We start from the raw sequence: 13934 nt of genomic DNA, 5'->3' as shown, positions 1-13934 counted from the left end.
AGATTGGAAAGCTAAACACCAGGTAACTTTGGAAACAAGAAAATTTAGAATTGTTAGAATGGCCCTGTAAATAGTAACTAGGAGTGGGAGACCTCCTCCTAATTCTTCTTGTATGGAAACAAGGGAAGGGTGATGTAGCAATTGGAAGGTGAGATCTTAACTTGGAAAGAGTCCATCAGAAGAGAAGAAAGACAGTGGGGATGGAAAGACTTCATTAAACCATAGGTGTTGTGAGACTACACTGAAACTTCTGCTGAGTGGACCAAAGAATTACGGCAATGGGTAGGTACCTCAACAAGGCCAAAATTAAATGCAAGTGAAAAAGTGTCTTCTACTAGCACATTTATTTGATAATTGCCTTTGTAACAATTGGCTCATTTCATTGTTTCATAAAGTTTAAAGGAACAAGAAATAGCATGAGAATATTCTGCATGTCCTTTGTAGATCTTAAGTTTGCTGATAACAAGACAATCCTAGGATAAATGGGCCTTTTGTTTGCTCCTAAAAAAGATCTGGAAGTGCTCATAAACTTACTTTTTCCTGCAGCTTTAAAGGTGCCCTGCGGATATCAAATTAATTTTCCAGCAAAGTTGACCAAAGCTATCTGTCCTCATTACAGATGACATTATATGTCACATTTCTAACTCTAAGTAGTCTATATGGTGTGGTAGGCAGAATAATGGCCCCCGAAGTGATCCATGCTCTAATCCCTGGAACCTGTGAGTGTGTTACCTTATATGGCAAAGGACAATTTAGTTTGCAGATGGAATTTAGTTTGCTAACCAGTTGATTTTGAGATGGAGAGATTATCTTGGATTGTGTGAGATAGTGTGAGAAAGACTCAGCCCAACTTTGCTGGCTTTGAAGACAGAAGAAGGCCACAAGCTAAGGAATGTAGCCAGCCTCTAGAAGCTGGAAAAGGCAAGAAAATATATTCTCCCCTACAGCCTATAGAAAAAACACAGCCCTGGGACACCTTGATTTTAGCCCATGAGATTATTTTTCACTTCTGACCTCCAAAACTGTAAGATAATAAATATGTGTTATTTTAAGTGACTAAAGTTGTGGTAATTTCATACAGCAGCAACAGGAAACTAAAATACATGGCATTTCTCAATTCTGTGAGATATTATAGAATCCTTCTAATGAGTCTTTCTTTTTACTTAAGCTAGTTTGAGTTGAGTTTTGGTTTCCTGCAACTCAGTTTACAAAGATGACTCATTATAAAACAGTACTTCTCACTAATACGAGAAAATAGATCTCCAGAATAAAAAAACCTGTTAAACCTTAAAGATGTCATGACAAGATTACTTCTGCATGATGATTGGACAGAAAAAATAGAAGGGATTTTAAGAAGTGTAATAAATTAGCATTTGAGTTGTAAGTTTATTTCAATAAATTGAAATGTAGATTAAAGAGCCACATGTTATAATTTTTCTCTGATTTCCTCTTTGACCCATAAGTTACTTAGAAGTGTGTTGATTGGTTTCCAAATATTTAGGCATTTTCCAATTATCTTTCTGTTGTTGACTAGTAATTTAATTTTATTGTGGCCATAGAACATACCTTGTATTATTGAATCTTTTAAAATAAAATATATTGTTTTATGGCCTAGAATATGGTCTATTTTGATAAATGTTCTAGTGTGTCCTTACGACAGGTTGTATATTCTGCTTTGGTTGGGTAGAGTGTTCTGTAAGTGTGAACTAGGTCACAATGACAACAGTGTTGTTCAAACCTTTCACAGCCTTCATGATTTTTTTGTCTACTTGTTCTGTCAGTCATTGAGAGAGATGTTGAAACCTCTTACTATAATTGTGGCTTTATTTCTCATTGTAGTTCTATCAGTTTTTTTGCTTCATGTATTTCAAAACTCTGTTACTAAATGATATTTTTGCCGATTATAGAGTTTGAGGTTGACAGGTTTTTTTTCTCCCTTTTCATTTATTTAAAGATATTGCTCCACTGTATTGTTTCTTAAGAGAAGTGTACAGTCATTCTTATTTTTGCTTCTCTGTATAAAATATGTGTTTTTCTCTCTGGTTTTAAGATTTTAAAAAAATTATTGTTTTTAACACATTGATTAGGATACGCTTTGGGGTAGTTTTTTGTTCTGCTTGATGTTGGTTGAGACTATTGCATAAGATCTATAGAGCTTATAAAATTTAGAAACACTTCAGCCATTTAGTCAAATATTTTTCTGTTTCCCTCCTCCTTTTGGGACTTACATCTAATGTATATTGGGCTTCCTGAAAGGTGTCCCATAGCTCACTGATGCTTTGTTCAATTTTTTTCCAGTAGTTTTCTTCTGTGTATTTCATTTTGGATAGTCTCCTTTGCTATGTCTTCAGATTCATCAGTCTTTTCTTCTTCAGTGCATAATCTGCAGTAAGTAATACCATCCAGTGTATTTTTTATCTCAAATACTGTTTTTTTTCTATCAGTAGAAGTTGGATTTGAATATTTTTATATCTTCCATGTCTCTCCTTACCATGCTCATCTTTTCTCTACCATTTTGAAAATATAGAGTACAGACAGTCTCTGACTCATGATGGTTTGACTTATGATTATTTTTTAGCTTTATGATGGTGTGAAAGTGATACACATTCACTAGAAACTGCACTTCAGATTTTGAATTTTGATCTTTCCCTAGGCTAGCGAAAGGTTGTATAATACTATCTCATGATGCTAGGCAGTAGCAGGGAGCTTCAGCTCCCAGTCAGCACATGATCATGAGGGTAAATCACCAATAATCTACAGTCTATTCATTGTGTTAGATTATTTTGGCCAAATATAAGATAATTTAAGTGTTTTGAGCATGTTTAAGGTAGGCTAGGCTAAGCTATGATGTTTGATAGGTTAGGAGTATTAAATGCATTTTTGACTTAAAATATTTTCAACTTATGATGGATTTATCAGGATATAACCCCATCATAAGTCAAGGAGCATTTTCACATTTGTAATAGCTGTTTTAATGTCCTTGTATACTAATTACATCGTCTATTTCATTTCTGGATTTCTTCTGCCTTGATTTTTCTCTTCAACATCGGTTATATTTTCTTCTTTGCATGCTTTGGTTAGATATCAAACACTGTGAAATTTTACCTTATTAGGTGCTGGACTTTTTGTATTCCTTTAAATATATTATATATTTAATATATCCTTATTGATTTCAGAGAGAGGAAGGGAGAGGGAGAGAGAGAGATAGAAACACTAATGATGAGAGAGTCATCATTAATCAGCTGCCTCCTGCATGTCCCCAACTAGGGATTGAACCCACAACCCAGGCATGTGCTCTGACCAGGAATTGAACCTCTATCTCCTTGATCTTAGGTCGATGCTCAACCACTGAGCCACGCCCAGCCGGGCTCCTTTAAATGTTTTTGAGCTTTGTTTTGGCACACAGTTAAATAACTAATTTGATTCATTAGAGGCTTGTTTTTAAGCTTTGCTAGGTGGGACCAGAGCAGCCTTTAATTTAAGGTTAAATGACCCCATTATTACTGAGGAAATAAATAGCTTTCTGAGCACACTATCTGATGACCTGATTATAAGGTTTCTTCAGTCTGGTGTTTGAAAATGTAAACTATTATCAGTCCTGTGTAAGCTTCAGCAATCTTTTTTTTGGTGGTTCTTTCCTCAGTAGCAGCACTCAGCTGAATACTTAAGAAGAACTCTCTTCAGATCTTTGAATCTCTCTCTCTCTCTGAATTAATCTCTCTGGTACTCTGCCTTGCAAATTCTAGCCACTGAATTTTCTCAAATTTTAAATTCTGTCTCCTAGACTCAGGGAGACCTCAGGGCTCTACCTAGTTGCCCCCTCTCTGTGCTACTGCCAGGAAATTCTCTCTAAACAGTAAGCTGCAGCAACCTTGGGGTTCATCTTTTTTGTTTCCCTTCAGGGATCACAGTCCTATGCTGCCTGTTGTTCAATGTCTGAAACTGCTGTTTCAAAAATTTTCTCCAGTTTTTTAGTTTTTTAAGGAAGGCAGCAAATTTAGTTCCTGTTACTCTATCATGGCAGAAAGCAGAAGTCCCAGGAACCATATTTCAGTTACAGATGTGCTATTTTTCCCTGAGCAAGTTAGTTAACTTCTCAGTCCTCACTTCTGCAAATGATTACAAAAAAAACAAAAAGCCTGTTGCCCGGCTGGGCGTGGCTCAGTGGTTGAGCATCGACCAAGGATCTAGGATATTGAGGTTCGATTCCCGCAGGGCACATGCCTGGGTTGCAGGCTCCATCCTCAGTTGGGGGCGTGCAGGAGGCAGCTGATCAATGATGACTCTCCCATCATTGATGTTTCTATCTCTCTCTCTCCCTCTCCCCTCCTCTTTCTGAAATCAATTAAGATATTAAAAAAAAAAAGACTTTTTAAAGAGCAATTTTGGGTTCACAGCAAAATTAATTGGAAGGTACAGAGATTTCCCGTATACTTCTTGCCCTCACACATGAATAGCCTTCTCCATTATCAGCATCCCCCACCAGAATGGTACATATGGTATTACGAACCTACATTGATTCATCATTCTCACCTAGAGTCCACAATTTACACTAGAGTTCACTCTTGGTGTACAGTCTATGGATTTGGACAAATGTACAATCACGCGTATCCACCATTATAGTATCATATAGAGTCGTTTCACCACCCTGAAAATCTTCTATGCTCCACCTATTCGTCATTTCTGCCAGTTGAACCCCTGGGAACCACTGTTGGTTTTTTTTTTACCATCTTCATAGTTTTGCCTTTTTTTTCAGAGTGTCATATAGTTGGAATCATACAGTACAAAGCCTTTTCATATAGGCTTCTTTCACTTAGTAATATACATTGAAGGCTCCTCCATGTCTTTTCATGGCTTGATAGATCATTTCTTTTCAGCACTAAATACTATTCTATTATGGATGTATTACATTTTATTTATCTATTTACCTAATGAAGGACATCTTGATTGCTTCCATGTTTTGGCAATCATGAATAAAGCTGCTATGCATATCTGTGTGTAAGTTTTTGAGTGGGCATACGTTTTTTAACTCCTGTAGGTAAAAAACAAGGAACATGATTACTCAGACAGTGTGGTCAGAGTATGTTAAGTTTTGTTAGAAACTGCCAAACTGTCTTCCAACGTGGCTGTACCATTTTGCATTCCCACCAGGAATGAATAAAAGTTCCTATTGATCCACACCCTCACCGGCAAGTGGCTTCGTCAGTGTTCTGGATTTTGGCCCTTCTAATAGGTGTGCAGTAGTATCTTATTGTTGTTTTCATTTGTATTTTCTTGATGACACGTGATGTGGAGCATCTTTTCATATACTCATTTGCCATCTGTATATTTTCTTTAGTGAGGTATCTGTTAAGGTTTTTGGCCTATTTTTTATTGGGTTGCTTGTTTTCTTATTGTTGAGTTTTAAGAGTTCTTTGTGCATTTTGGATAGCAGTCCTTTACTAGATATTCCTTTTGTGAGTATTCGCTCCCAGTCTGTGGCTTGTCTTTCTATTTTCTTGACAGTGTCTTTAACAGAACAGAAAAATTTAATTTTAATGAAGTTAAACTTACCAATTATTTCTTTCACTGATTGTGCCTTTGGTGTGGTATTTACAAAGTCATAAGCAAATACAATGTCATTTGGATTTTTTTCCTATGTTACCCTCTAAGAGTTTATAGTTTTGCATTTTACATTAGGTGTATGGTCCATTTTGAGTTATTTTTTGTGACAGGTGTAAGGTCTATGTCTAGATTAATTTTTTTGCATGTGGATGTCTAGTTGTTCCAGCACCATTTATTGAACACTCAAATGATTTTAAGTGATATTTATATGTGTATAATACAAATGTCAGCTGCGTGGATGTCCTCAAGCTCTTTGAAATTCAAATGACTTTTGATTCAAATATTCATCCCAGTGTCTCTGAGGATACTCTGGGGCTTAGTCTCCTCTGGTTGAGGTCTTGCTTCCAGCAACACTATAGCCCCTCTACTCAGTGTTTCTCTATTTCTCCCCCCCCCCTCATTCCCTCACTGGAGCCTGCCCAACCTCTTCTCCCTGAAGCGCCACTCATTCATTCTATATGTGAACAGATATTATCGAAGGAAGAGAGCCATGGAGGAGATGATGTTCTAAGTCAGAATGACTTAAATTGGATTTTAGCAATTCTGAACTCGAAATTCTCTGGTCCATTTCTTCCTAAGGAGAAATCACCCTATATCTCGTCCATTGAGGTTGTAGTCTCTTGGCATTGTGTTGGGTCCTTCTTGGAGTCACTGCTGGCCTATATGACACTTTTGTGCACATTTAGAAAGAGGCAGCTCTCCTTCAGGAGTTTTTGTACTTCACAGCTTGACAGCAGAAAGTGGGTGAGATCTCAGCCTCAGTGCCACTCATCTTGCTTTAGCCCCTGTCCTTTCCTAACTTACTTGTCCTCAATCCTCCAAATTCTCATTTCTTATAGAGCAGTTTAGTCCTTTCTTTATTGGCTCCAGACCATTTAAGTCATTCCCAAAGGCCACATCTTTATAATTAATTTTAAAATGTGCTCTTGCCTGACCTGCGTGGCTTAGTGCTTGAGCATCGACCTATGATCCAGGAGATCGCAGTTCGATTCCTGGTCAGAGCACATGCCCAGGTTGCGGGTTCGATCCCCAGTGGGGTCATGCAGGAGGCAGCCAATCAATGACTCATCATTGATGTTTCTATCTCTCTCTCTCCTTCTCCCTCTCTCTGAAATCAATAAAGACATATTAATAATAAAATAATACAATACAATACAATACAATACAATAAAATAAAATAAAATGTGCTCTTAAACTTTAACACTTGTTACTCTGGAAGGAACATGAGGGTGTTGAATTTTTTCCTCCATTACATGAACATGATAATGATGATGATAATGATGGTAATGATGACAACAACCCTTAAGTAAATATGCTGAAGTTATTATATGAAGAAAAAAATGGTCTCTTCCAGGAAAATCAATGGTCATTTCTTTGATATGTAAGAGATTGCATATTATACCCCTGTTTACTACAGAATCAGTCTGTAAAGTGCTTTAAGCTCTCAAAATTAAAAATGCCTAACTCTGCAGATGCATTTTGTAAATGTATGTGGATAGCAGGCAGCCAACAAGTTCCTGGAAGACAACAGTATGTCAGCCCAGCTGTATGAAGCATATGTACTGTCATAGTCTTCACGTTTTTTACCAGACCGCGGGGAAGCAGAGACATGAGCCACATATTTGACATAAGGTATTTCTGCGACTCTAAGGTGCACCAACAGCATTTGGGGGAAACAAAAAAGGGAGTGTATTAAATGTTCACACCAATGATAGGCTGTGTCTTGATTTCAAAACTTTAAAATGAGAACAATAAAACTGTATTCTAGAAGCAAGGAGTATTATATTTTCTGTATAGGTCCTCTACCCCATATTCCTCTATATCCTGAAAAGAAAGCAATTTCAATTATATTGTTGCTAAATACATGCAAATAGAAGCAGTAGAATCAGTATATTCATAACCAGGCATAAAGTTAACTGAATAGTCTTTTTCTGACTCAAACCAGAGACTATGAAGAATTTGGGGAGAATGTGAATAGTAGACACCAACTTCTCCAAGCCTCAGTTTTATCATCTATAATGTGGATAGAATAAAGTACCACCCTCCTAAGATTGCTATAAAGATTAAATGAGTTAATACATGAAAAATGCTTAACCTAGTGCCTAGAACATAATATTGTCCACTACTTTGAAGAAATTCAGAAGGAACAGCAAAGAGAAGACTGGGGGATTATTTATTCCTAGTATTATTCAATCCAATTCAACAGATATTTAATGGCCTCTACTTTATGCTAAAAATTGGGCTAGGAGCTGCTATAAGAGGAAATAAAGAAGAGTGCTGTGATTACCTTGTCTTAAGAAGAGAGGGCAGATGGGAAATATTGGGTATATTACATTTTATTAACTGAATTTTGTTTTTAATTAATTAATTAATTAATATGTTTTTATTGATTTTTAGAGAGAGAGGAAGGGAGAGAGGTAGAAACATTGATGAGAGAGAAACATCATCGATCGGCTGCCTCCTGCAACCGCAACCCAGGCATGTGCCCTGACCGGGGAATCAAAGCAGTGATCTCTTGGTTCCTGGGTCAATGCTCAACCGCTGAGACATGCTGGCCGGGCAACTGAATTTTGTTTTTATTGAGTATGTTATACTTAAACTATCAAATATATAAAACTTTAAGTATTATGTTATGTTTCTCTAAATATACATATTTATTTATTATTATTATTTAAAAAATTCTTTAAAATATATCTTTATTGATTTCAGAGAGAGGAAAAGAGAGGGAGAGAGAGAGAGATAGAAACATCAACGATGAGAGAGTCATTGATCGGCTGCCTCCTGCACTCCCCCGACTGGGGATCGAGTCCACAACCCTGGCATGTGCCCTGACCGGGAATTGAACCGCGATCGCCTGGATCCTAGGTCGATGCTCAACCGCTGAGCCATGCCTGGCTGGGCTTTATTTATTATTTTAAAAAATATTTACCTGAAGATACTTTTTCCATTGACTTTAAAAAAAATTTTTATTTTATTTATTCTTTTAATCCTCACCTGAGGATATTTTTCCCATTGCTTTTCAGAGAGAGTGGAAAGGGGGTGGGGAGGAGAGAGAGAGAGAAACATCGATGTGAGAGAGACACACTGATTATTTGCCTCCCGCATGTGCCCCTACCAGGTCCGGGGATTGAACCTGTAACCCAGGTAGGTGCCCTTGACTGTGAATCAAAGCCTCAACCCTTCAGTGCCCGGGCCAATGCTCTGACCACTGAGCACACCAACCAGGGCTAAATATACATATTTAATTTAATGTATACTATTTTACATACATGACTTACAAATAATTTTGTATTTGTCAGTAATGCTAATCAAAGAATGTCTTATTTTTCAGTATCACTAACCTTTGCCTCCCCAAGAAAATAAAAAGAAATGAGCCAACTGGACTAGAGCCCCCACCTCTAATTATTGGGGCTTAGGAGTAAATAAATCAAGAACTGCCTCTTTTGTCTGAAATAGCAAGCTTGGAGATGCACTAGGACATGCAAGTCCTTGTTCCTGATGACAAAGGTGAATGGCCTTGTAGGAGACTTGGAGATGAGATGCTATCCTAGGTATGTGTAATAGCCAGTCTCCACGATGACCTCCTGTGATCCTTGCTTTGGATGACTGCAGCCCCAGTCAAAATCTGATTCCATCCTCAGAGTTCAAGTGAGCCCTTTCCAAATTCCTGACCCATAGAAATCAGAATCGCACAGTGAGAGAATGTGCGATTATTGTTGTTTTAAGCCACTACATTTTAGAATAGTTTATTACTGATACAGGATATATCAGTGAGGTGATGTTAAATCATTGAAGGATATTAAGCAGAGAAGTAAGTGGTCTGATCTGAATCTTAGAAAAAATTCTGCCTGTGGTGTGGAAGTTGGATAAAAGTGGTGGAAGCTGGGGAACTAAAGGCAGGACAGTAATTAGGAAGCTATCACACTATCCAGGTATGATGTGGTAGGGAGCAAGCTTGAGTGGCAATCAAGCTGGAAGTTAGAGAAATGGACCATGAAGTGTTTATAAAAGATAGCACTGCCTCCATTAAGGGACTGGATTGGCTGTGGCAGGAAAGGTAGAGACTAAAATAATTCCTGTGGTCTATTTTTTTTTTTTTTTTTGCCTTCTAGAATCTTGCTGTATGTATAGGTTCCCCAGCTTTGATGACTTGCTATGAAGGATTCAGTCCAATTTGCATCCTACTTGTCCATCACAGCTCAGATATCTCCATTTGAAGGTCACACTTCTATTCAAGATAAATTTACTTACCTAGTTGGACTTTGTGGAGTTATAATAGGTAATAGCTATATAACTATCTTCCCATAACTCGGGAGTGGTTGGGTGTTTTTATTAAAATAAATGCTTTTTAAAATATTTTGTTCTTCAAGATTTTTTTTTCACATCAGCCTTTTTCTATTAACTTATTTAAAGAAAAATTTAAAATGTAGTTTGGATATTTAAACAATATTTTTAAGGACATCGGTTATATAATCTGATTTTTAAGAGCCGTTTTACTTACTTTGACTAAATCAAAACTTAAACATATACCCATTAAGAAATTAGCCAAGAAAAAAGAGTAACATTAATCTCCTAAGTTTTTTTTCTTTTCAAATGTTTTCTTTTTTACTTTGGAGAAATCTTTTGGGAATTATTAGTTTTTACCTTGAAAAAATATTTATCTGAAGTTCACTAATTTCTTCCATTTTACCTCAGCTCCCCCCTTGGAACCAATGCATGCCTCTGCACCCCTGTTATGACTTTGGCTCTAAGCAAGGCTCTCCCTCTTTGCTAGGACAATACTTTGAGGGATTTCCCAAATACCTGTGTGGACCTAGGAAATGATAACACTTTCATGTAAAATTCCCTGCATATGAATTGTGTCAAAAATATATAGAACAGCGGGTTACAGTAACATTAATTCCAGGATAGGCTGTGTGGTTTGAGTTGAGGGTATTTGGGAAAGCTCTCTCCCCCAAACCTCTTGCCCTTTGTTTTCCCCCAGAACCTGAGATCCCATTGTGAGTTAAAAAAAAGGGGCCACATATTAAACCTGACAAGCTCAGGGAAGACCTGCATGGCAGTCCTTGGAAACTCAGAGACTGAAAGTAACCATCTGAGTCATGGCAGGTAGTTACATCCTAGGCTTGTAGCTTCCTTGACAAAGGTCAATTTTTACCTTAAGTGAGCCTGTCTACTCTCTTTTTGCATCTAAGATAACATACCTTTGAAATGTCAGAGTAATCTTCACCAGAACCCAAGGCACATCCCCTAGCACCAGAGCACAAGACCACAGAACCCTTCAAGGTTGCCTTCTTTCCTGCATACTATTTCTATGTGCTGCAAATGTTAATTGTTAACTATCTTGGACCCACCAGTGTAAAAGAAGCATGTGTTTCTCCATTTTACTTTTTATCTACTCCTAGAGATTTCCTCCCTGCTTTGCTTTCTCCCACCCTCTTAACCTACTCCAGTGGATTTCCTGTAATCCTCCTTACACTGCCTCCTTTTATTCTAATGTATAAAATAAGCTGCAAAAGTGACATTCTCGGGAGTATTTTCTCAATCCCTTGAGATTTTTGCTTCCTGGCAATTGCCATCATTTTGGCTCAAATACATTCATAAAAATTCTGTACAGGTTTGGAAGTTTCTTATGTCTACACCGTCCTTAGATGAATGTGGTCTGTCACCACTTCTCCCCACACCAAGCCGATCTCTGACACTAGCTGGGTGCCCTACAATTTGACTCACTTCTGACACTGTCTATCTGGAGTTAGCATCAGATCTCACAGGTTAAGGGCTCAGTCCTGCAAGACTGCCCCCACTCCAGATGCTAATTGCAAATCAAGGTTGTTACCTGTTCTTCTGACCCACTAATTATAAGTCAGAGATTCCCATGACCCCCTTCTTGGGTTCAATTAATTTGCTAGGGTGGCTCACAGAATTCAGAAAACTGTTTTGTTCACTAGATTACCAGTTCATTACAAAGGATATTTAAAAAGCCCCTGAACAAAAGAACTTCGGTCTTAATGGGGTTTGGGGCCTGACACAGTGGCATGTGGAAGCATTCTGGCTTACCAACCTAGAAGCTCTCCAAACCCAGGCCTTTTGGGTTTTTATGGAAGTTTCGTTACAGAGACTTAATTGATTAAACCATTGCTCGTTGGTGGTCGATTCAACCTCCATTCCATTCTCCCCTCCCTGGAGGTCAGGGGAGTGGGACTGAAAGTTCAAACCCTCTAATCACAAGGCAGTGCTTTTTCTGTGTGTGTGTTTTTTTTGTGTGTTTTTTTTTTGCCATCAGCCTTCATCCTGAGGTGGGTCCAAAAATTACCTCATTAACACAACAAATGACACCTTTATCATTTTCAGCACTTGGAAAATTTCAAGAGTTTTAGGAGCTCTGTACTAGAAAAGGGACCAAGTACATACTTCTTATTATAAGTCATATCACAATGAGCCACCATTAGATTACTCCAGGATTTTCTTACTAAATTGTATAAGTTTTGTAGAAAGGATATTTTCCATTTGCCCTCCAGGTCCGTGCCCCCCCGCCCCTCCAGCCTTTGCTAGTTCAATGCCTCTGACTTCCAGTTGGATTCAAACAATGAAGACCCCAGCAGAGATCAAAAGAAGAGAGGTCAGTCAGGGTAGTGTTATAATTGTTCAGCTTCATCCCTGAAAGGTCACCTTGGGCTGCCTGGGTCCCTTGACTAGAGGTCACAAGTCCTCTCTGGCAGATCCCATGCCTCTCTGGAGAGTCTGCTCCCTCTCTTCATCCTTCCAGGCCTAAGGATGGATGCCCATATGCTGCTATCTCTTGTGGTCTCCCTATACACTACACACACTTGTGTAAATAGTACCTTTATTATTAAATCCATCTTGAATTATCCTAATTGAGTGCTCCATCTGTTTCCTCCTGGGACTTTGACAGATATACCTTGATAGAAGCAATTTACCAAATTATTACTGGCTATAGACATCCCCTCATAAATTAGTTTATGAGATTGCTTTTCAAGGTCTAACTACCTAAGGTTGTGCTCAGAGGGAATGGGACAGAAGACAAATAAATCTTTGTAGAAATAAAAGAGAAACAACACAACAGGAAGAGCAAGGGATATGAGACTAGGATATCTCAGTTTGAGTTCATCAGGGCCCAAGGCAGGCCAAGCCAAGATAGCCTATACTGGCATATTGATCTTTTAAAAAAAATTTTTTTTTGGGTGATATTGGTTAATAAAATCATACAGGTTTCAAGTGTACAATTCTATGATACATCATCTGTATATTGCATTGCTTTAGGTTTACCACCTAAAGCCAAAATTTTTTCTGTCGTCATATATTTGACCTCCTCTCACCCTTTCCTACCCAACCCCTCTCCCTCTGGTAACCACCATGCTGTTGTCTGCGAGTTTTTGTTTGTTTGCTTGTTCATTTGTTGTTCTCAGTTTTATATCTCACATATAAGTGATATCACATGGTTCTTGATTTTTTTCTGTCTGACTTATTTCACTTAGTATGATATTCTCAAGATCCATCGTGTTGTGTGTTTTTTTATCCTCACCTGAGGATATTTTTTTCATTGCTTTTTTTCAGAGAGAGAGAGAGAGAGAGAGAGAAGCATCGATGTGAGAGTGACGCATTGATTAGCTGCCTTCGCCCTCACCCTGACTGGGGCCGGGTCAAGCCCACAACTGAAGTATGTGCCCTTGGCTGGAATCGAACCCCGGACCCTTCAGTTTGCAGGCTGATGTTCTAACCACTGAGGTAAATTGGCCAGGGCAAGATCCACCTATGTTTTTATTTGCTTAGTCTTTTTTTTTATAAAGATGATTCAAATCCTGTCAGTCTAAACTGTGATGCTGAGAAAGGGGATTCTACAGAAAAGGAGTGCCCCAAGGTCATATTGATCATTTTCAATTAAAATTACTTAAGAAACTGCCTACTCAAGAAGAAAACCCTGACCTCTCTGTCCCCCTAAACCAGAAGATGAATCTCCCATGTGATAGGTGCCTCCCTGCTCCTGAGGGCTGAGAGACAATCTAATCACAAGAGTTAAAAGAATCTAGAGTAAAAAGCTTATATAAATAAGCCTGTACTGCCTTTACTAATTTACTACCCAAGCCCATAATTTGTTTAGATTCCTTACTAACAAATACCCAAACCTTGCCTAGATTCCTCAGAAAGGAATTTAATCAGGTTGTCTTTGTTCTGTCAATCTCTTACAAATTTATTCTTTGTCTAAAAAGTGTAAAAAGGTGTCTGGTTTGATGATTTCTTTGAGCCTCATTTTATGATCTGAGCATCATATTGTGATTCTCCAAAGCACACATATTAAATTAGCCTATTAA

Source organism: Miniopterus schreibersii (genome assembly GCF_964146895.1).
Source record: "Miniopterus schreibersii genome assembly, chromosome: 1".
Taxonomy (NCBI): domain Eukaryota; kingdom Metazoa; phylum Chordata; class Mammalia; order Chiroptera; family Miniopteridae; genus Miniopterus; species Miniopterus schreibersii.
This window is presented reverse-complemented; position numbering follows the sequence as displayed.